The sequence below is a fragment of the Chiloscyllium plagiosum genome, unplaced genomic scaffold (genome assembly GCF_037043375.1).
Source record: "Chiloscyllium plagiosum isolate Xiang-an unplaced genomic scaffold, Cpla_swu_hap1 HiC_scaffold_26, whole genome shotgun sequence".
In the NCBI taxonomy this organism is placed as follows: Eukaryota; Metazoa; Chordata; class Chondrichthyes; order Orectolobiformes; family Hemiscylliidae; genus Chiloscyllium; species Chiloscyllium plagiosum.
Window position 1 is genome coordinate 62,175,995 of NW_028270164.1, and position 21,442 is coordinate 62,197,436.

The 21,442-nt window shown below is 48.2% G+C and overlaps 11 non-coding genes across 11 annotated transcripts; all 11 read right to left on the bottom strand.

The window, feature by feature from the left end:
• Positions 1–4,848: 4,848 nt before the first annotated feature.
• On the bottom strand, positions 4,849–4,922 carry trnat-agu (transfer RNA threonine (anticodon AGU)). Its single transcript has one exon. It is a non-coding gene; the product is annotated as a tRNA-Thr (tRNA).
• A 1,558-nt stretch (positions 4,923–6,480) lies between these two features.
• trnat-agu (transfer RNA threonine (anticodon AGU)) lies at positions 6,481–6,554 on the bottom strand. The gene has a single exon. It is a non-coding gene; the product is annotated as a tRNA-Thr (tRNA).
• A 1,558-nt stretch (positions 6,555–8,112) lies between these two features.
• trnat-agu (transfer RNA threonine (anticodon AGU)) lies at positions 8,113–8,186 on the bottom strand. Its single transcript has one exon. It is a non-coding gene; the product is annotated as a tRNA-Thr (tRNA).
• Positions 8,187–9,744: 1,558 nt separating this feature from the next.
• On the bottom strand, positions 9,745–9,818 carry trnat-agu (transfer RNA threonine (anticodon AGU)). Its single transcript has one exon. It is a non-coding gene; the product is annotated as a tRNA-Thr (tRNA).
• Positions 9,819–11,376: 1,558 nt separating this feature from the next.
• Positions 11,377–11,450, bottom strand: trnat-agu (transfer RNA threonine (anticodon AGU)). Its single transcript has one exon. It is a non-coding gene; the product is annotated as a tRNA-Thr (tRNA).
• Positions 11,451–13,008: 1,558 nt separating this feature from the next.
• Positions 13,009–13,082, bottom strand: trnat-agu (transfer RNA threonine (anticodon AGU)). The gene has a single exon. It is a non-coding gene; the product is annotated as a tRNA-Thr (tRNA).
• A 1,558-nt stretch (positions 13,083–14,640) lies between these two features.
• Positions 14,641–14,714, bottom strand: trnat-agu (transfer RNA threonine (anticodon AGU)). The gene has a single exon. It is a non-coding gene; the product is annotated as a tRNA-Thr (tRNA).
• Positions 14,715–16,272: 1,558 nt separating this feature from the next.
• Positions 16,273–16,346, bottom strand: trnaa-agc (transfer RNA alanine (anticodon AGC)). Its single transcript has one exon. It is a non-coding gene; the product is annotated as a tRNA-Thr (tRNA).
• Positions 16,347–17,904: 1,558 nt separating this feature from the next.
• On the bottom strand, positions 17,905–17,978 carry trnat-agu (transfer RNA threonine (anticodon AGU)). Its single transcript has one exon. It is a non-coding gene; the product is annotated as a tRNA-Thr (tRNA).
• Positions 17,979–19,536: 1,558 nt separating this feature from the next.
• On the bottom strand, positions 19,537–19,610 carry trnat-agu (transfer RNA threonine (anticodon AGU)). Its single transcript has one exon. It is a non-coding gene; the product is annotated as a tRNA-Thr (tRNA).
• A 1,558-nt stretch (positions 19,611–21,168) lies between these two features.
• Positions 21,169–21,242, bottom strand: trnat-agu (transfer RNA threonine (anticodon AGU)). Its single transcript has one exon. It is a non-coding gene; the product is annotated as a tRNA-Thr (tRNA).
• Between the last annotated feature and the right edge of the window lie 200 nt (positions 21,243–21,442).

Consider the following 21,442-nt stretch of genomic DNA (forward strand, 5'->3'; position numbering starts at 1 on the left):
GGCAGCCCTTTACTGCACCTTCATGTTCAGTTTTTAGATTTTCTACAGTTTGGAAACAGCCCTTGGGGCCAACAAGTCCACACCAACCCTCCAAAGAGCGTGACCAATTCACCTAACCCGCACATCTTTAGATTGTGGTAGGTAACTCACACAGACACAAGGAGAATGTGCAAACTCTACATGGTTCCCCGAGGCTGGAATCAAGCCCAGATCCCTGACACTGTGAGGCAGCAGTGCTAACCACTGACCCACCGTGCCATCCCAAGCAATGTACTTGTTTGTTTCAAACAAGGTTAGTTCTTAACAAAGTTCCTTGCATTTGCGTTACTGAAACAGCACAACAGTCCATTCTAACAGTGCCTGAACACAAGGCGTGTATTGCAATATCTCCTCCTGAAATTTTAGCTCCAAGTCATGGATGCGTGATTTGAATTTAGCTCGTCGCTATGGTGTTTACATTGTTTTGCACCCTCTAATGAGGAGGCAAGATTCAGAAGTTGGTGTCATGGTAACCTCTGTTGGTTTGAGAATTGAACCTATGCTGTCGGTGTCACTATGCATCACAAACCAGCTGTCCAACCAACAGTCATCGACCCCACTTACATGCATTTAGCACCATACATTGTCATCCTGTTGTCTGCACTTTCAAAGTCGTGAAGCTGTTGCAAATGTATGGTAGATACAAACTAAGCTCATCGTAGAAATAGAAAATCTTGTCCATTTCCATTTCATTTACAATGAGTTGTTTTCTTCTGGAGTCAGGGGATTGATAGCTCTGATGGGCTTGTCCAGCAGCACCAACACCAGACTCCTGCTAACAATTTCCCGTATATTACCAAACACTGGTAGTAAACTACGAGGGTAGAGGCTGATTCCCTCCGATTCGTAAACACTACTTTAGCCTTGTCACTTTTATAGCGTTTAATTCAAATGTTTATTTTCTTGAATTCTACGCCTGATCCGAGCTTAAATCCACCCAGAACTTACAGATTCACCTCGGCCTCACTTTTTTTAAACAAACTTATCAGGTGATATTAGACACGGAGAAAACCCAAACTGTGCAGCACACACAAAACTAGCCTGTCCTCCCTCTCTGTCGCGTACCAATGAGTTGTTTTCTTCTGGAGTCAGGGGGTTGATAGCTCTGAGGGGCCATGCTCGTCCAGCAGCTCCAACACCAGACTCCGCTGAATGGTGCACACCACCGAGCGCCTGCGTTCGAACTTGCTGCGAATGCACACATCAGGTCTCCAGACAGGGACTTGCTGCAGTTGTACACGTGACGGGGAAATCATGGGAGGACGGGGAAGGAGGAGAAGCTGCCAAAAGAGGGAAAGAGAAAAAATCGGAAGGAAGAAACGAGGGAGGGCAGATAGAGGATAAAAACAATCCAGCAGCTTTACTTAATCATGATTTCGTGCTTTCACTGAAAGAAAGCCCCACTCTCTAATTCATTCTCGTTACTTGGTAGCCCCGGATCGCCGAGGCTGCTGCTGCTGCCCTGTTGTCGATTGAGCAGCAGCTGCTGGTCAGATGCTGCTGGTTTATCATTCTCCTTCGCCGCCATCACTTTCCTCCCTTCCTATTCTGCTCCTCAGCCACCGGCTCCTGTTGCCACATATTATTTCCCTCCCTGTCCGGCTCTCACTCCATCTGAGGATGTTAAAATGCCGCAGGGGGTCATATCCGTGCTTTGTTTCTCTTTCAGGACACATTGAGGACTCAAGTGTTAAACGTTTCACTGCCAAACGACTTACTGCAGTATCAACTGAAAGCCTGTACTCTTGCAATACATGCACAACATTTCAGTGGAGGGTGGTGGGGGAGGGGGTTGCTGACTGCATCTCAGAAATAGAGCCTAGTGGAGCCACTCGTGTGGATCCCCCTTGTAGCCCCAGGCAGAGGTATTTGCCCTCTCAGAATATGGCCGGTGGAAATTAATATATAATAAGAAGAGAGGGTAGGCTCGGCAAATTTCTCACCCCGCAGTATTGATATAGCCGGTGGAAATTATTTACAGCAGAGCAAGGAGTCATAAGGTAAAATGGGACAGTCCCTCTATGTAGTTGGGAAGGGAGGCAATCTGTGAGAAAATATCTGATCAGGAAAATGGTTATAGGGGTTGTAGGACCCTTTGAGAGATTGGTCATTTTGCTAAATTTTCATATACAATTTAAAAGATATCCAATTTGAATTTTTGAGTGATTGTGATGGTATGTGTGATGAAAGGTTTCACTTGAATGGCGAATAGATTCCAAAACTATGATTTAGCACTTTTAAATGCGATTGCATTAAAACAATTGACCAGGTGCCAGTATTTAGTCTTGTCTGTGAGTTTTGTGTTGTTTGTTCTTTGTTTCTGGTTTATTTGTTTGCAGAACACTGGGCTGAACTCTAAAATGCCAGAGAAAGGCCGGGGATATCCTTAACAAAAAAAAATCTAAATCTAAAATTGAAGAAAATCACCTCCGACTTCAACAAATGCTTATTAAGTGGAGGAATTACAGTGAACTTTACATCGTTTAATTTAAAAATTGTAAAACAGAGTGCAAAGGTGATATGGATATACCAAAGCAACAATATTGTTTTCAGAAAATACTGATCGAGTTGAATCTTCGTTTACCTCCACTTAATCTAGAGACTGCTGCATCTCATTTGTCAGTATGGAGTGCCATTCGTAGCTTTATTCTATGTCAATTTCCCTTTCTCACTGAGGACTGAAGTATCAGTTCAACATTATCTTGCAAAAACAATGTAACAAAAGTTCAGATACTGTTGTAAATATCTGTGTCTTTGGATTAGTCATTATTTGTGGATATATGATGTGTTTGATAAGACTTTTATTCATGCTACTGCAGTCATTTCACCGTCTAGCACATTATAAATGAGCAATAACTGATCAGAACTGCTTGAAAAAAAAAACAAATTGGGCGTTTAGTCCTGAAAGATTAGAACCAGGTAAGTATAATGGAGTTCAGAGTTGGAAACTGCACATTCTACATTATAGCACTGGATTTTGATTAAATGAATTTCCAGTTTATATTGAAGACTCTTAACAAAGCGTCTTCGATAGGAAAGAAAGTTGTGATTTGGCCAGCTGAGTGGGATATGTATGTAATTGAACAATCCTGCTACACTTACATTTGTACAGCACCAAGCAGATTTGAATTATTTGAAATCTGTTTGTTCGTTCTTATTACTTCACAGTGAGATGTCTAGTAATTTGCTCAGTTTCCCTCTCTCATTAACTATGCTTATTAGCTGAAAGTGTGTTGCTGGAAAAGCGCAGCAGGTCAGGCAGCATCCAAGGAACAGGGGAATCGACGTTTCGGGCATAAGCCCTTCATAGTTGAGTAACTATGCTTATTACTCAATATTTTAAAACAATTTGTACTATCCTGAGCTGCAACAATTAGTTAATTAAATAATTGGCAAGGCTTTATACCTTTTCACATTGTCAGTGATCTGTGTCATTGCGTCATGGTTACTTGAAAGCATGGTTGCAACGATTAACGTTCAATTGGTAACAGAGGTTATGGCAATATAGGGAATCATGTACGTAGCATAGCAAGTGAGGAACGATAAGGCAAAGGGAGACTTTGTGTTACTCATGAAAATCACTGGCACTGAACCAAGAGGTTGAATACACTTCCCTGAAGTAGCCACCTTTATTTTTACTCGATAAGCTTGCCTAGGAGTAGGACAAATCACATTGATGGGATTCTACACGCTGCTTTTTCAAATTGGGATGGAGGCAAAAGAGTTCGTAGATGTTGAAATTGGATGTATTAGTAAATGGGATCAAACAGAGTCCTGTGAGACCACCGTCTTGCTCAGTGAGAATTGCAAAGAAGCCACGCTTTCGCGAAAACAGAGAGTTCACGACTCAACATTCTCCACGCAAACGGATTTACTGCCCACCCCTGATTACCCGACAGATCAGGGGGGTGAGTTACTTTCCTGAATCCTTGAACTCCTCAGCACGGAGCTCCAGCCATGAGGCTGCTCGGGAGGGGGTTCCAGGACTTTGATCCAGCGACAGTGAAGCTACATCGAGATCTTTCCAACTCAGAAAGCTGAGATGATAGGAGGGGGATTTGCGGAGGTAGTTTACCCGCGTATCTGCTGCCTTTGTCCTTCTAGATGAATGCAAACAATCACTGGGCTGACTCTGGCAGGATCAGCGGGTGTATTCTGTGCGGAACGAGGAATTCGTTTTCAATCGGATAATTCACAATTAGAGAAATAAATCTTCATTACCAGACTGGGAGCTGTATCCAGGTCTGGACTATGCAAACTCGGATTCCTAAACAGGGACCCGCCCACCCACCCTCACCAGCCCAGTGACGCTGACAGGAAACCTTGCCAACTGACTTGTACACACGGTGGTGACTGTCCTTCACTCCATAACCACCTTCAGCAGCAATGTTTCTCTTTTCCTACTTCAGCTGAAAAACAAAAGACAACTGCACTCCAACTCTAGGAGAAGGAGGATCTATTTTCTGTTGGTGTAAAATGAATGAACGGTGACAGCAGAGAATGAGGGTGATCAGCTCGTGGAGTGTGTGTGCGCGTTTGCCACAGCATTCCCTGGTAAATCTGCAGTGTCTCCACATCACGTCGTTATTCCCACCAAACTGGGAATGAAGGTGGGAGAATAAAAGAGAACGAGAAGCAGGCGCGCTTGTGGAAAATCGGTAAGATATTCCAGGTAGAATTAACAGTGACTGCTGGACTGATACCAGGATCGACAAATCATAACAGGCTGCAACAGAAGGTGGAGCAGTGTGACCAGCAACACAACTGTGGCAAGAAGGGGGGCGAGTGCGAAGTTTCGACACAGCAAGCAGGCACCACTGGGATTCGAACCCAGGATCTCCTGTTTACTAGACAGGCGCTTTAACCATCTAAGCCATGGCGCCACAGCGACCAATGCGCCCTCGTGCACAGCTACAGTTCATTCACCACTTGAACACAAGAACTCGGCAACGTGCTTTCCGTCTCAATCTTGCTCAGTGAGAATTGTAAATAAGAGAGAGTTCACGACTCAACATTCTCCACGCAAACGGCACAGAAAAACACAATCTGCTCATGTACTCGATGTTTTCACCTCTTTAAACTGACAGGATAAAGAGGATGTGTCCCATGAAGGGCGTTATTACGCTCAGAGGGAAGCTCACACCAAGGGGAAAAGTGTCACTGAAGTGAACTGACCAGGAGTGGTGTGTGAGTCTGTGTAAATAGTGAGCAGTAAAGGGTAAGCCATTAGCACCAACTCTGAGGTTTGTACCACCAGCTCGACACTCACTTCCTGCCTCATGCCTCGCGGTCGGCATTTTATGACACTCCCTCTCTCCAGTTCTCAACTTATTTCCGACCGATAGCAGGTGTCCGTTTAGGACCTGCCCCTTTTAGAAACAGTTTCCTGGGATATCGCCGTCACTCGATAGGATAGGCTTTTGCCCGAAACGTCGATTTCGCTACTCCTTGGATGCTGCCTGAACTGCTGTGCTCTTCCAGCGCCACTAATCCAGGGTAGGATTTACTGCCCATCCCTGATTACCCGACAGATCAGGGGGGTGAGTTACTTTCCTGAATCCTTGAACTCCTCAGCACGGAGCTCCAGCCATGAGGCTGCTCGGGAGGGGGTTCCAGGACTTTGATCCAGCGACAGTGAAGCTACATCGAGATCTTTCCAACTCAGAAAGCTGAGATGATAGGAGGGGGATTTGCGGAGGTAGTTTACCCGCGTATCTGCTGCCTTTGTCCTTCTAGATGAATGCAAACAATCACTGGGCTGACTCTGGCAGGATCAGCGGGTGTATTCTGTGCGGAACGAGGAATTCGTTTTCAATCGGATAATTCACAATTAGAGAAATAAATCTTCATTACCAGACTGGGAGCTGTATCCAGGTCTGGACTATGCAAACTCGGATTCCTAAACAGGGACCCGCCCACCCACCCTCACCAGCCCAGTGACGCTGACAGGAAACCTTGCCAACTGACTTGTACACACGGTGGTGACTGTCCTTCACTCCATAACCACCTTCAGCAGCAATGTTTCTCTTTTCCTACTTCAGCTGAAAAACAAAAGACAACTGCACTCCAACTCTAGGAGAAGGAGGATCTATTTTCTGTTGGTGTAAAATGAATGAACGGTGACAGCAGAGAATGAGGGTGATCAGCTCGTGGAGTGTGTGCGCGCGTTTGCCACAGCATTCCCTGGTAAATCTGCAGTGTCTCCACATCACGTCGTTATTCCCACCAAACTGGGAATGAAGGTGGGAGAATAAAAGAGAACGAGAAGCAGGCGCGCTTGTGGAAAATCGGTAAGATATTCCAGGTAGAATTAACAGTGACTGCTGGACTGATACCAGGATCGACAAAACATAACAGGCTGCAACAGAAGGTGGAGCCGTGTGACCAGCAACACAACTGTGGCAAGAAGGGGGGCGAGTGCGAAGTTTCGACACAGCAAGAAGGCACCACTGGGATTCGAACCCAGGATCTCCTGTTTACTAGACAGGCGCTTTAACCATCTAAGAAATGGCGCCACAGCGGCCAATGCGCGCTCGTGCACAGCTACAGTTCATTCACCACTTGAACACAAGAACTCGGCAACGTGCTTTCCGTCTCAATCTTGCTCAGTGAGAATTGTAAATAAGAGAGAGTTCACGACTCAACATTCTCCACGCAAACGGCACAGAAAAACACAATCTGCTCATGTACTCGATGTTTTCACCTCTTTAAACTGACAGGATAAAGAGGATGTGTCCCATGAAGGGCGTTATTACGCTCAGAGGGAAGCTCACACCAAGGGGAAAAGTGTCACTGAAGTGAACTGACCAGGAGTGGTGTATGAGTCTGTGTAAATAGTGAGCAGTAAAGGGTGAGCAATTAGCACCAACTCTGAGCTTTGTACCACCAGCTCTACACTCACTTCCTGCCTCATGCCTCGCGGTCGGCATTTTATGACACTCCCTCTCTCCAGTTCTCAACTTATTTCCGACCGATAGCAGGTGTCCGTTTAGGACCTGCCCCTTTTAGAAACAGTTTCCTGGGATATCGCCGTCACTCGATAGGATAGGCTTTTGCCCGAAACGTCGATTTCGCTACTCCTTGGATGCTGCCTGAACTGCTGTGCTCTTCCAGCGCCACTAATCCAGGGTAGGATTTACTGCCCATCCCTGATTACCCGACAGATCAAGGGGGTGAGTTACTTTCCTGAATCCTTGAACTCCTCAGCACGGAGCTCCAGCCATGAGGCTGCTCGGGAGGGGGTTCCAGGACTTTGATCCAGCGACAGTGAAGCTACATCGAGATCTTTCCAGCTCAGAAAGCTGAGATGATAGGAGGGGGATTTGCGGAGGTAGTTTACCCGCGTATCTGCTGCCTTTGTCCTTCTAGATGAATGCAAACAATCACTGGGCTGACTCTGGCAGGATCAGCGGGTGTATTCTGTGCGGAACGAGGAATTCGTTTTCAATCGGATAATTCACAATTAGAGAAATAAATCTTCATTACCAGACTGGGAGCTGTATCCAGGTCTGGACTATGCAAACTCGGATTCCTAAACAGGGACCCGCCCACCCACCCTCACCAGCCCAGTGACGCTGACAGGAAACCTTGCCAACTGACTTGTACACACGGTGGTGACTGTCCTTCACTCCATAACCACCTTCAGCAGCAATGTTTCTCTTTTCCTACTTCAGCTGAAAAACAAAAGACAACTGCACTCCAACTCTAGGAGAAGGAGGATCTATTTTCTGTTGGTGTAAAATGAATGAACGGTGACAGCAGAGAATGAGGGTGATCAGCTCGTGGAGTGTGTGTGCGCGTTTGCCACAGCATTCCCTGGTAAATCTGCAGTGTCTCCACATCACGTCGTTATTCCCACCAAACTGGGAATGAAGGTGGGAGAATAAAAGAGAACGAGAAGCAGGCGCGCTTGTGGAAAATCGGTAAGATATTCCAGGTAGAATTAACAGTGACTGCTGGACTGATACCAGGATCGACAAATCATAACAGGCTGCAACAGAAGGTGGAGCCGTGTGACCAGCAACACAACTGTGGCAAGAAGGGGGGCGAGTGCGAAGTTTCGACACAGCAAGCAGGCACCACTGGGATTCGAACCCAGGATCTCCTGTTTACTAGACAGGCGCTTTAACCATCTAAGAAATGGCGCCACAGCGGCCAATGCGCGCTCGTGCACAGCTACAGTTCATTCACCACTTGAACACAAGAACTCGGCAACGTGCTTTCCGTCTCAATCTTGCTCAGTGAGAATTGTAAATAAGAGAGAGTTCACGACTCAACATTCTCCACGCAAACGGCACAGAAAAACACAATCTGCTCATGTACTCGATGTTTTCACCTCTTTAAACTGACAGGATAAAGAGGATGTGTCCCATGAAGGGCGTTATTACGCTCAGAGGGAAGCTCACACCAAGGGGAAAAGTGTCACTGAAGTGAACTGACCAGGAGTGGTGTGTGAGTCTGTGTAAATAGTGAGCAGTAAAGGGTAAGCCATTAGCACCAACTCTGAGCTTTGTACCACCAGCTCGACACTCACTTCCTGCCTCATGCCTCGCGGTCGGCATTTTATGACACTCCCTCTCTCCAGTTCTCAACTTATTTCCGACCGATAGCAGGTGTCCGTTTAGGACCTGCCCCTTTTAGAAACAGTTTCCTGGGATATCGCCGTCACTCGATAGGATAGGCTTTTGACCGAAACGTCGATTTCGCTACTCCTTGGATGCTGCCTGAACTGCTGTGCTCTTCCAGCGCCACTAATCCAGGGTAGGATTTACTGCCCATCCCTGATTACCCGACAGATCAGGGGGGTGAGTTACTTTCCTGAATCCTTGAACTCCTCAGCACGGAGCTCCAGCCATGAGGCTGCTCGGGAGGGGGTTCCAGGACTTTGATCCAGCGACAGTGAAGCTACATCGAGATCTTTCCAACTCAGAAAGCTGAGATGATAGGAGGGGGATTTGCGGAGGTAGTTTACCCGCGTATCTGCTGCCTTTGTCCTTCTAGATGAATGCAAACAATCACTGGGCTGACTCTGGCAGGATCAGCGGGTGTATTCTGTGCGGAACGAGGAATTCGTTTTCAATCGGATAATTCACAATTAGAGAAATAAATCTTCATTACCAGACTGGGAGCTGTATCCAGGTCTGGACTATGCAAACTCGGATTCCTAAACAGGGACCCGCCCACCCACCCTCACCAGCCCAGTGACGCTGACAGGAAACCTTGCCAACTGACTTGTACACACGGTGGTGACTGTCCTTCACTCCATAACCACCTTCAGCAGCAATGTTTCTCTTTTCCTACTTCAGCTGAAAAACAAAAGACAACTGCACTCCAACTCTAGGAGAAGGAGGATCTATTTTCTGTTGGTGTAAAATGAATGAACGGTGACAGCAGAGAATGAGGGTGATCAGCTCGTGGAGTGTGTGCGCGCGTTTGCCACAGCATTCCCTGGTAAATCTGCAGTGTCTCCACATCACGTCGTTATTCCCACCAAACTGGGAATGAAGGTGGGAGAATAAAAGAGAACGAGAAGCAGGCGCGCTTGTGGAAAATCGGTAAGATATTCCAGGTAGAATTAACAGTGACTGCTGGACTGATACCAGGATCGACAAAACATAACAGGCTGCAACAGAAGGTGGAGCCGTGTGACCAGCAACACAACTGTGGCAAGAAGGGGGGCGAGTGCGAAGTTTCGACACAGCAAGCAGGCACCACTGGGATTCGAACCCAGGATCTCCTGTTTACTAGACAGGCGCTTTAACCATCTAAGAAATGGCGCCACAGCGGCCAATTCGCGCTCGTGCACAGCTACAGTTCATTCACCACTTGAACACAAGAACTCGGCAACGTGCTTTCCGTCTCAATCTTGCTCAGTGAGAATTGTAAATAAGAGAGAGTTCACGACTCAACATTCTCCACGCAAACGGCACAGAAAAACACAATCTGCTCATGTACTCGATGTTTTCACCTCTTTAAACTGACAGGATAAAGAGGATGTGTCCCATGAAGGGCGTTATTACGCTCAGAGGGAAGCTCACACCAAGGGGAAAAGTGTCACTGAAGTGAACTGACCAGGAGTGGTGTGTGAGTCTGTGTAAATAGTGAGCAGTAAAGGGTGAGCCATTAGCACCAACTCTGAGCTTTGTACCACCAGCTCTACACTCACTTCCTGCCTCATGCCTCGCGGTCGGCATTTTATGACACTCCCTCTCTCCAGTTCTCAACTTATTTCCGACCGATAGCAGGTGTCCGTTTAGGACCTGCCCCTTTTAGAAACAGTTTCCTGGGATATCGCCGTCACTCGATAGGATAGGCTTTTGCCCGAAACGTCGATTTCGCTACTCCTTGGATGCTGCCTGAACTGCTGTGCTCTTCCAGCGCCACTAATCCAGGGTAGGATTTACTGCCCATCCCTGATTACCCGACAGATCAAGGGGGTGAGTTACTTTCCTGAATCCTTGAACTCCTCAGCACGGAGCTCCAGCCATGAGGCTGCTCGGGAGGGGGTTCCAGGACTTTGATCCAGCGACAGTGAAGCTACATCGAGATCTTTCCAGCTCAGAAAGCTGAGATGATAGGAGGGGGATTTGCGGAGGTAGTTTACCCGCGTATCTGCTGCCTTTGTCCTTCTAGATGAATGCAAACAATCACTGGGCTGACTCTGGCAGGATCAGCGGGTGTATTCTGTGCGGAACGAGGAATTCGTTTTCAATCGGATAATTCACAATTAGAGAAATAAATCTTCATTACCAGACTGGGAGCTGTATCCAGGTCTGGACTATGCAAACTCGGATTCCTAAACAGGGACCCGCCCACCCACCCTCACCAGCCCAGTGACGCTGACAGGAAACCTTGCCAACTGACTTGTACACACGGTGGTGACTGTCCTTCACTCCATAACCACCTTCAGCAGCAATGTTTCTCTTTTCCTACTTCAGCTGAAAAACAAAAGACAACTGCACTCCAACTCTAGGAGAAGGAGGATCTATTTTCTGTTGGTGTAAAATGAATGAACGGTGACAGCAGAGAATGAGGGTGATCAGCTCGTGGAGTGTGTGTGCGCGTTTGCCACAGCATTCCCTGGTAAATCTGCAGTGTCTCCACATCACGTCGTTATTCCCACCAAACTGGGAATGAAGGTGGAAGAATAAAAGAGAACGAGAAGCAGGCGCGCTTGTGGAAAATCGGTAAGATATTCCAGGTAGAATTAACAGTGACTGCTGGACTGATACCAGGATCGACAAATCATAACAGGCTGCAACAGAAGGTGGAGCCGTGTGACCAGCAACACAACTGTGGCAAGAAGGGGGGCGAGTGCGAAGTTTCGACACAGCAAGCAGGCACCACTGGGATTCGAACCCAGGATCTCCTGTTTACTAGACAGGCGCTTTAACCATCTAAGCCATGGCGCCACAGCGACCAATGCGCCCTCGTGCACAGCTACAGTTCATTCACCACTTGAACACAAGAACTCGGCAACGTGCTTTCCGTCTCAATCTTGCTCAGTGAGAATTGTAAATAAGAGAGAGTTCACGACTCAACATTCTCCACGCAAACGGCACAGAAAAACACAATCTGCTCATGTACTCGATGTTTTCACCTCTTTAAACTGACAGGATAAAGAGGATGTGTCCCATGAAGGGCGTTATTACGCTCAGAGGGAAGCTCACACCAAGGGGAAAAGTGTCACTGAAGTGAACTGACCAGGAGTGGTGTGTGAGTCTGTGTAAATAGTGAGCAGTAAAGGGTGAGCCATTAGCACCAACTCTGAGCTTTGTACCACCAGCTCTACACTCACTTCCTGCCTCATGCCTCGCGGTCGGCATTTTATGACACTCCCTCTCTCCAGTTCTCAACTTATTTCCGACCGATAGCAGGTGTCCGTTTAGGACCTGCCCCTTTTAGAAACAGTTTCCTGGGATATCGCCGTCACTCGATAGGATAGGCTTTTGCCCGAAACGTCGATTTCGCTACTCCTTGGATGCTGCCTGAACTGCTGTGCTCTTCCAGCGCCACTAATCCAGGGTAGGATTTACTGCCCATCCCTGATTACCCGACAGATCAAGGGGGTGAGTTACTTTCCTGAATCCTTGAACTCCTCAGCACGGAGCTCCAGCCATGAGGCTGCTCGGGAGGGGGTTCCAGGACTTTGATCCAGCGACAGTGAAGCTACATCGAGATCTTTCCAGCTCAGAAAGCTGAGATGATAGGAGGGGGATTTGCGGAGGTAGTTTACCCGCGTATCTGCTGCCTTTGTCCTTCTAGATGAATGCAAACAATCACTGGGCTGACTCTGGCAGGATCAGCGGGTGTATTCTGTGCGGAACGAGGAATTCGTTTTCAATCGGATAATTCACAATTAGAGAAATAAATCTTCATTACCAGACTGGGAGCTGTATCCAGGTCTGGACTATGCAAACTCGGATTCCTAAACAGGGACCCGCCCACCCACCCTCACCAGCCCAGTGACGCTGACAGGAAACCTTGCCAACTGACTTGTACACACGGTGGTGACTGTCCTTCACTCCATAACCACCTTCAGCAGCAATGTTTCTCTTTTCCTACTTCAGCTGAAAAACAAAAGACAACTGCACTCCAACTCTAGGAGAAGGAGGATCTATTTTCTGTTGGTGTAAAATGAATGAACGGTGACAGCAGAGAATGAGGGTGATCAGCTCGTGGAGTGTGTGTGCGCGTTTGCCACAGCATTCCCTGGTAAATCTGCAGTGTCTCCACATCACGTCGTTATTCCCACCAAACTGGGAATGAAGGTGGGAGAATAAAAGAGAACGAGAAGCAGGCGCGCTTGTGGAAAATCGGTAAGATATTCCAGGTAGAATTAACAGTGACTGCTGGACTGATACCAGGATCGACAAATCATAACAGGCTGCAACAGAAGGTGGAGCCGTGTGACCAGCAACACAACTGTGGCAAGAAGGGGGGCGAGTGCGAAGTTTCGACACAGCAAGCAGGCACCACTGGGATTCGAACCCAGGATCTCCTGTTTACTAGACAGGCGCTTTAACCATCTAAGAAATGGCGCCACAGCGGCCAATGCGCGCTCGTGCACAGCTACAGTTCATTCACCACTTGAACACAAGAACTCGGCAACGTGCTTTCCGTCTCAATCTTGCTCAGTGAGAATTGTAAATAAGAGAGAGTTCACGACTCAACATTCTCCACGCAAACGGCACAGAAAAACACAATCTGCTCATGTACTCGATGTTTTCACCTCTTTAAACTGACAGGATAAAGAGGATGTGTCCCATGAAGGGCGTTATTACGCTCAGAGGGAAGCTCACACCAAGGGGAAAAGTGTCACTGAAGTGAACTGACCAGGAGTGGTGTGTGAGTCTGTGTAAATAGTGAGCAGTAAAGGGTAAGCCATTAGCACCAACTCTGAGCTTTGTACCACCAGCTCGACACTCACTTCCTGCCTCATGCCTCGCGGTCGGCATTTTATGACACTCCCTCTCTCCAGTTCTCAACTTATTTCCGACCGATAGCAGGTGTCCGTTTAGGACCTGCCCCTTTTAGAAACAGTTTCCTGGGATATCGCCGTCACTCGATAGGATAGGCTTTTGACCGAAACGTCGATTTCGCTACTCCTTGGATGCTGCCTGAACTGCTGTGCTCTTCCAGCGCCACTAATCCAGGGTAGGATTTACTGCCCATCCCTGATTACCCGACAGATCAGGGGGGTGAGTTACTTTCCTGAATCCTTGAACTCCTCAGCACGGAGCTCCAGCCATGAGGCTGCTCGGGAGGGGGTTCCAGGACTTTGATCCAGCGACAGTGAAGCTACATCGAGATCTTTCCAACTCAGAAAGCTGAGATGATAGGAGGGGGATTTGCGGAGGTAGTTTACCCGCGTATCTGCTGCCTTTGTCCTTCTAGATGAATGCAAACAATCACTGGGCTGACTCTGGCAGGATCAGCGGGTGTATTCTGTGCGGAACGAGGAATTCGTTTTCAATCGGATAATTCACAATTAGAGAAATAAATCTTCATTACCAGACTGGGAGCTGTATCCAGGTCTGGACTATGCAAACTCGGATTCCTAAACAGGGACCCGCCCACCCACCCTCACCAGCCCAGTGACGCTGACAGGAAACCTTGCCAACTGACTTGTACACACGGTGGTGACTGTCCTTCACTCCATAACCACCTTCAGCAGCAATGTTTCTCTTTTCCTACTTCAGCTGAAAAACAAAAGACAACTGCACTCCAACTCTAGGAGAAGGAGGATCTATTTTCTGTTGGTGTAAAATGAATGAACGGTGACAGCAGAGAATGAGGGTGATCAGCTCGTGGAGTGTGTGCGCGCGTTTGCCACAGCATTCCCTGGTAAATCTGCAGTGTCTCCACATCACGTCGTTATTCCCACCAAACTGGGAATGAAGGTGGGAGAATAAAAGAGAACGAGAAGCAGGCGCGCTTGTGGAAAATCGGTAAGATATTCCAGGTAGAATTAACAGTGACTGCTGGACTGATACCAGGATCGACAAAACATAACAGGCTGCAACAGAAGGTGGAGCCGTGTGACCAGCAACACAACTGTGGCAAGAAGGGGGGCGAGTGCGAAGTTTCGACACAGCAAGCAGGCACCACTGGGATTCGAACCCAGGATCTCCTGTTTACTAGACAGGCGCTTTAACCATCTAAGAAATGGCGCCACAGCGGCCAATTCGCGCTCGTGCACAGCTACAGTTCATTCACCACTTGAACACAAGAACTCGGCAACGTGCTTTCCGTCTCAATCTTGCTCAGTGAGAATTGTAAATAAGAGAGAGTTCACGACTCAACATTCTCCACGCAAACGGCACAGAAAAACACAATCTGCTCATGTACTCGATGTTTTCACCTCTTTAAACTGACAGGATAAAGAGGATGTGTCCCATGAAGGGCGTTATTACGCTCAGAGGGAAGCTCACACCAAGGGGAAAAGTGTCACTGAAGTGAACTGACCAGGAGTGGTGTGTGAGTCTGTGTAAATAGTGAGCAGTAAAGGGTGAGCCATTAGCACCAACTCTGAGCTTTGTACCACCAGCTCTACACTCACTTCCTGCCTCATGCCTCGCGGTCGGCATTTTATGACACTCCCTCTCTCCAGTTCTCAACTTATTTCCGACCGATAGCAGGTGTCCGTTTAGGACCTGCCCCTTTTAGAAACAGTTTCCTGGGATATCGCCGTCACTCGATAGGATAGGCTTTTGCCCGAAACGTCGATTTCGCTACTCCTTGGATGCTGCCTGAACTGCTGTGCTCTTCCAGCGCCACTAATCCAGGGTAGGATTTACTGCCCATCCCTGATTACCCGACAGATCAAGGGGGTGAGTTACTTTCCTGAATCCTTGAACTCCTCAGCACGGAGCTCCAGCCATGAGGCTGCTCGGGAGGGGGTTCCAGGACTTTGATCCAGCGACAGTGAAGCTACATCGAGATCTTTCCAGCTCAGAAAGCTGAGATGATAGGAGGGGGATTTGCGGAGGTAGTTTACCCGCGTATCTGCTGCCTTTGTCCTTCTAGATGAATGCAAACAATCACTGGGCTGACTCTGGCAGGATCAGCGGGTGTATTCTGTGCGGAACGAGGAATTCGTTTTCAATCGGATAATTCACAATTAGAGAAATAAATCTTCATTACCAGACTGGGAGCTGTATCCAGGTCTGGACTATGCAAACTCGGATTCCTAAACAGGGACCCGCCCACCCACCCTCACCAGCCCAGTGACGCTGACAGGAAACCTTGCCAACTGACTTGTACACACGGTGGTGACTGTCCTTCACTCCATAACCACCTTCAGCAGCAATGTTTCTCTTTTCCTACTTCAGCTGAAAAACAAAAGACAACTGCACTCCAACTCTAGGAGAAGGAGGATCTATTTTCTGTTGGTGTAAAATGAATGAACGGTGACAGCAGAGAATGAGGGTGATCAGCTCGTGGAGTGTGTGTGCGCGTTTGCCACAGCATTCCCTGGTAAATCTGCAGTGTCTCCACATCACGTCGTTATTCCCACCAAACTGGGAATGAAGGTGGAAGAATAAAAGAGAACGAGAAGCAGGCGCGCTTGTGGAAAATCGGTAAGATATTCCAGGTAGAATTAACAGTGACTGCTGGACTGATACCAGGATCGACAAATCATAACAGGCTGCAACAGAAGGTGGAGCCGTGTGACCAGCAACACAACTGTGGCAAGAAGGGGGGCGAGTGCGAAGTTTCGACACAGCAAGCAGGCACCACTGGGATTCGAACCCAGGATCTCCTGTTTACTAGACAGGCGCTTTAACCATCTAAGCCATGGCGCCACAGCGACCAATGCGCCCTCGTGCACAGCTACAGTTCATTCACCACTTGAACACAAGAACTCGGCAACGTGCTTTCCGTCTCAATCTTGCTCAGTGAGAATTGTAAATAAGAGAGAGTTCACGACTCAACATTCTCCACGCAAACGGCACAGAAAAACACAATCTGCTCATGTACTCGATGTTTTCACCTCTTTAAACTGACAGGATAAAGAGGATGTGTCCCATGAAGGGCGTTATTACGCTCAGAGGGAAGCTCACACCAAGGGGAAAAGTGTCACTGAAGTGAACTGACCAGGAGTGGTGTGTGAGTCTGTGTAAATAGTGAGCAGTAAAGGGTGAGCCATTAGCACCAACTCTGAGCTTTGTACCACCAGCTCTACACTCACTTCCTGCCTCATGCCTCGCGGTCGGCATTTTATGACACTCCCTCTCTCCAGTTCTCAACTTATTTCCGACCGATAGCAGGTGTCCGTTTAGGACCTGCCCCTTTTAGAAACAGTTTCCTGGGATATCGCCGTCACTCGATAGGATAGGCTTTTGCCCGAAACGTCGATTTCGCTACTCCTTGGATGCTGCCTGAACTGCTGTGCTCTTCCAGCGCCACTAATCCAGGGTAGGATTTACTGCCCATCCCTGATTACCCGACAGATCAGGGGGGTGAGTTACTTTCCTGAATCCTTGAACTCCTCAGCACGGAGCTCCAGCCATGAGGCTGCTCGGGAGGGGGTTCCAGGACTTTGATCCAGCGACAGTGAAGCTACATCGAGATCTTTCCAACTCAGAAAGCTGAGATGATAGGAGGGGGATTTGCGGAGGTAGTTTACCCGCGTATCTGCTGCCTTTGTCCTTCTAGATGAATGCAAACAATCACTGGGCTGACTCTGGCAGGATCAGCGGGTGTATTCTGTGCGGAACGAGGAATTCGTTTTCAATCGGATAATTCACAATTAGAGAAATAAATCTTCATTACCAGACTGGGAGCTGTATCCAGGTCTGGACTATGCAAACTCGGATTCCTAAACAGGGACCCGCCCACCCACCCTCACCAGCCCAGTGACGCTGACAGGAAACCTTGCCAACTGACTTGTACACACGGTGGTGACTGTCCTTCACTCCATAACCACCTTCAGCAGCAATGTTTCTCTTTTCCTACTTCAGCTGAAAAACAAAAGACAACTGCACTCCAACTCTAGGAGAAGGGGGATCTATTTTCTGTTGGTGTAAAATGAATGAACGGTGACAGCAGAGAATGAGGGTGATCAGCTCGTGGAGTGTGTGTGCGCGTTTGCCGCAGCATTCCCTGGTAAATCTGCAGTGTCTCCACATCACGTCGTTATTCCCACCAAACTGGGAATGAAGGTGGAAGAATAAAAGAGAACGAGAAGCAGGCGCGCTTGTGGAAAATCGGTAAGATATTCCAGGTAGAATTAACAGTGACTGCTGGACTGATACCAGGATCGACAAATCATAACAGGCTGCAACAGAAGGTGGAGCCGTGTGACCAGCAACACAACTGTGGCAAGAAGGGGGGCGAGTGCGAAGTTTCGACACAGCAAGCAGGCACCACTGGGATTCGAACCCAGGATCTCCTGTTTACTAGACAGGCGCTTTAACCATCTAAGCCATGGCGCCACAGCGACCAATGCGCGCTCGTGCACAGCTACAGTTCATTCACCACTTGAACACAAGAACTCGGCAACGTGCTTTCCGTCTCAATCTTGCTCAGTGAGAATTGTAAATAAGAGAGAGTTCACGACTCAACATTCTCCACGCAAACGGCACAGAAAAACACAATCTGCTCATGTACTCGATGTTTTCACCTCTTTAAACTGACAGGATAAAGAGGATGTGTCCCATGAAGGGCGTTATTACGCTCAGAGGGAAGCTCACACCAAGGGGAAAAGTGTCACTGAAGTGAACTGACCAGGAGTGGTGTGTGAGTCTGTGTAAATAGTGAGCAGTAAAGGGTGAGCCATTAGCACCAACTCTGAGCTTTGTACCACCAGCTCTACACTCACTTCCTGCCTCATGCCTCGCGGTCGGCATTTTATGACACTCCCTCTCTCCAGTTCTCAACTTATTTCCGACCGATAGCAGGTGTCCGTTTAGGACCTGCCCCTTTTAGAAACAGTTTCCTGGGATATCGCCGTCACTCGATAGGATAGGCTTTTGCCCGAAACGTCGATTTCGCTACTCCTTGGATGCTGCCTGAACTGCTGTGCTCTTCCAGCGCCACTAATCCAGGGTAGGATTTACTGCCCATCCCTGATTACCCGACAGATCAGGGGGGTGAGTTACTTTCCTGAATCCTTGAACTCCTCAGCACGGAGCTCCAGCCATGAGGCTGCTCGGGAGGGGGTTCCAGGACTTTGATCCAGCGACAGTGAAGCTACATCGAGATCTTTCCAACTCAGAAAGCTGAGATGATAGGAGGGGGATTTGCGGAGGTAGTTTACCCGCGTATCTGCTGCCTTTGTCCTTCTAGATGAATGCAAACAATCACTGGGCTGACTCTGGCAGGATCAGCGGGTGTATTCTGTGCGGAACGAGGAATTCGTTTTCAATCGGATAATTCACAATTAGAGAAATAAATCTTCATTACCAGACTGGGAGCTGTATCCAGGTCTGGACTATGCAAACTCGGATTCCTAAACAGGGACCCGCCCACCCACCCTCACCAGCCCAGTGACGCTGACAGGAAACCTTGCCAACTGACTTGTACACACGGTGGTGACTGTCCTTCACTCCATAACCACCTTCAGCAGCAATGTTTCTCTTTTCCTACTTCAGCTGAAAAACAAAAGACAACTGCACTCCAACTCTAGGAGAAGGGGGATCTATTTTCTGTTGGTGTAAAATGAATGAACGGTGACAGCAGAGAATGAGGGTGATCAGCTCGTGGAGTGTGTGTGCGCGTTTGCCGCAGCATTCCCTGGTAAATCTGCAGTGTCTCCACATCACGTCGTTATTCCCACCAAACTGGGAATGAAGGTGGGAGAATAAAAGAGAACGAGAAGCAGGCGCGCTTGTGGAAAATCGGTAAGATATTCCAGGTAGAATTAACAGTAACTGCTGGACTGATACCAGGATCGACAAATCATAACAGGCTGCAACAGAAGGTGGAGCCGTGTGACCAGCAACACAACTGTGGCAAGAAGGGGGGCGAGTGCGAAGTTTCGACACAGCAAGCAGGCACTACTGGGATTCGAACCCAGGATCTCCTGTTTACTAGACAGGCGCTTTTACCATCTAAGCCATGGCGCCACAGCGACCAATGCGCGCTCGTGCACAGCTACAGTTCATTCACCACTTGAACACAAGAACTCGGCAACGTGCTTTCCGTCTCAATCTTGCTCAGTGAGAATTGTAAATAAGAGAGAGTTCACGACTCAACATTCTCCACGCAAACGGCACAGAAAAACACAATCTGCTCATGTACTCGATGTTTTCACCTCTTTAAACTGACAGGATAAAGAGGATGTGTCCCATGAAGGGCGTTATTACGCTCAGAGGGAAGCTCACACCAAGGGGAAAAGTGTCACTGAAGTGAACTGACCAGGAGTGGTGTGTTTGTATGTGTAAATAGTGAGCAGTAAAGGGTGAGCCATTAGCACCAACTCTGAGCTTTGTACCACCAGCTCTACACTCACTTCCTGCCTCATGCCTCGCGGTCGGCATTTTATGACACTCCCTCTCTCCAGTTCTCAACTTATTTCCGACCGATAGCAGGTGTCCGTTTAGGACCTGCCCCTTTTAGAAACAGTTTCCTGGGATATCGCCGTCACTCGATAGGATAGGCTTTTGCCCGAAACGTCGATTTCGCTACTCCTTGGATGCTGCCTGAACTGCTGTGCTCTTCCAGCGCCACTAATCCAGGGTAGGATTTACTGCCCATCCCTGATTACCCGACAGATCAGGGGGGTGAGTTACTTTCCTGAATCCTTGAACTCCTCAGCACGGAGCTCCAGCCATGAGGCTGCTCGGGAGGGGGTTCCAGGACTTTGATCCAGCGACAGTGAAGCTACATCGAGATCTTTCCAACTCAGAAAGCTGAGATGATAGGAGGGGGATTTGCGGAGGTAGTATACCCGCGTATCTGCTGCCTTTGTCCTTCTAGATGAATGCAAACAATCACTGGGCTGACTCTGGCAGGATCAGCGGGTGTATTCTGTGCGGAACGAGGAATTCGTTTTCAATCGGATAATTCACAATTAGAGAAATAAATCTTCATTACCAGACTGGGAGCTGTATCCAGGTCTGGACTATGCAAACTCGGATTCCTAAACAGGGACCCGCCCACCCACCCTCACCAGCCCAGTGACGCTGACAGGAAACCTTGCCAACTGACTTGTACACACGGTGGTGACTGTCCTTCACTCCATAACCACCTTCAGCAGCAATGTTTCTCTTTTCCTACTTCAGCTGAAAAACAAAAGACAACTGCACTCCAACTCTAGGAGAAGGGGGATCTATTTTCTGTTGGTGTAAAATGAATGAACGGTGACAGCAGAGAATGAGGGTGATCAGCTCGTGGAGTGTGTGTGCGCGTTTGCCACAGCATTCCCTGGTAAATCTGCAGTGTCTCCACATCACGTCGTTATTCCCACCAAACTGGGAATGAAGGTGGGAGAATAAAAGAGAACGAGAAGCAGGCGCGCTTGTGGAAAATCGGTAAGATATTCCAGGTAGAATGAACAGTGACTGCTGGACTGATACCAGGATCGACAAATCATAACAGGCTGCAACAGAAGGTGGAGCCGTGTGACCAGCAACACAACTGTGGCAAGAAGGGGGGCGAGTGCGAAGTTTCGACACAGCAAGCAGGCACCACTGGGATTCGAACCCAGGATCTCCTGTTTACTAGACAGGCGCTTTAACCATCTAAGCCATGACGCCACAGCGGCCAATGCGCGCTCGTGCACAGCTACAGTTCATTCACCACTTGAACACAAGAACTCGGCAACGTGCTTTCCGTCTCAATCTTGCTCAGTGAGAATTGTAAATAAGAGAGAGTTCACGACTCAACATTCTCCACGCAAACGGCACAGAAAAACACAATCTGCTCATGTACTCGATGTTTTCACCTCTTTAAACTG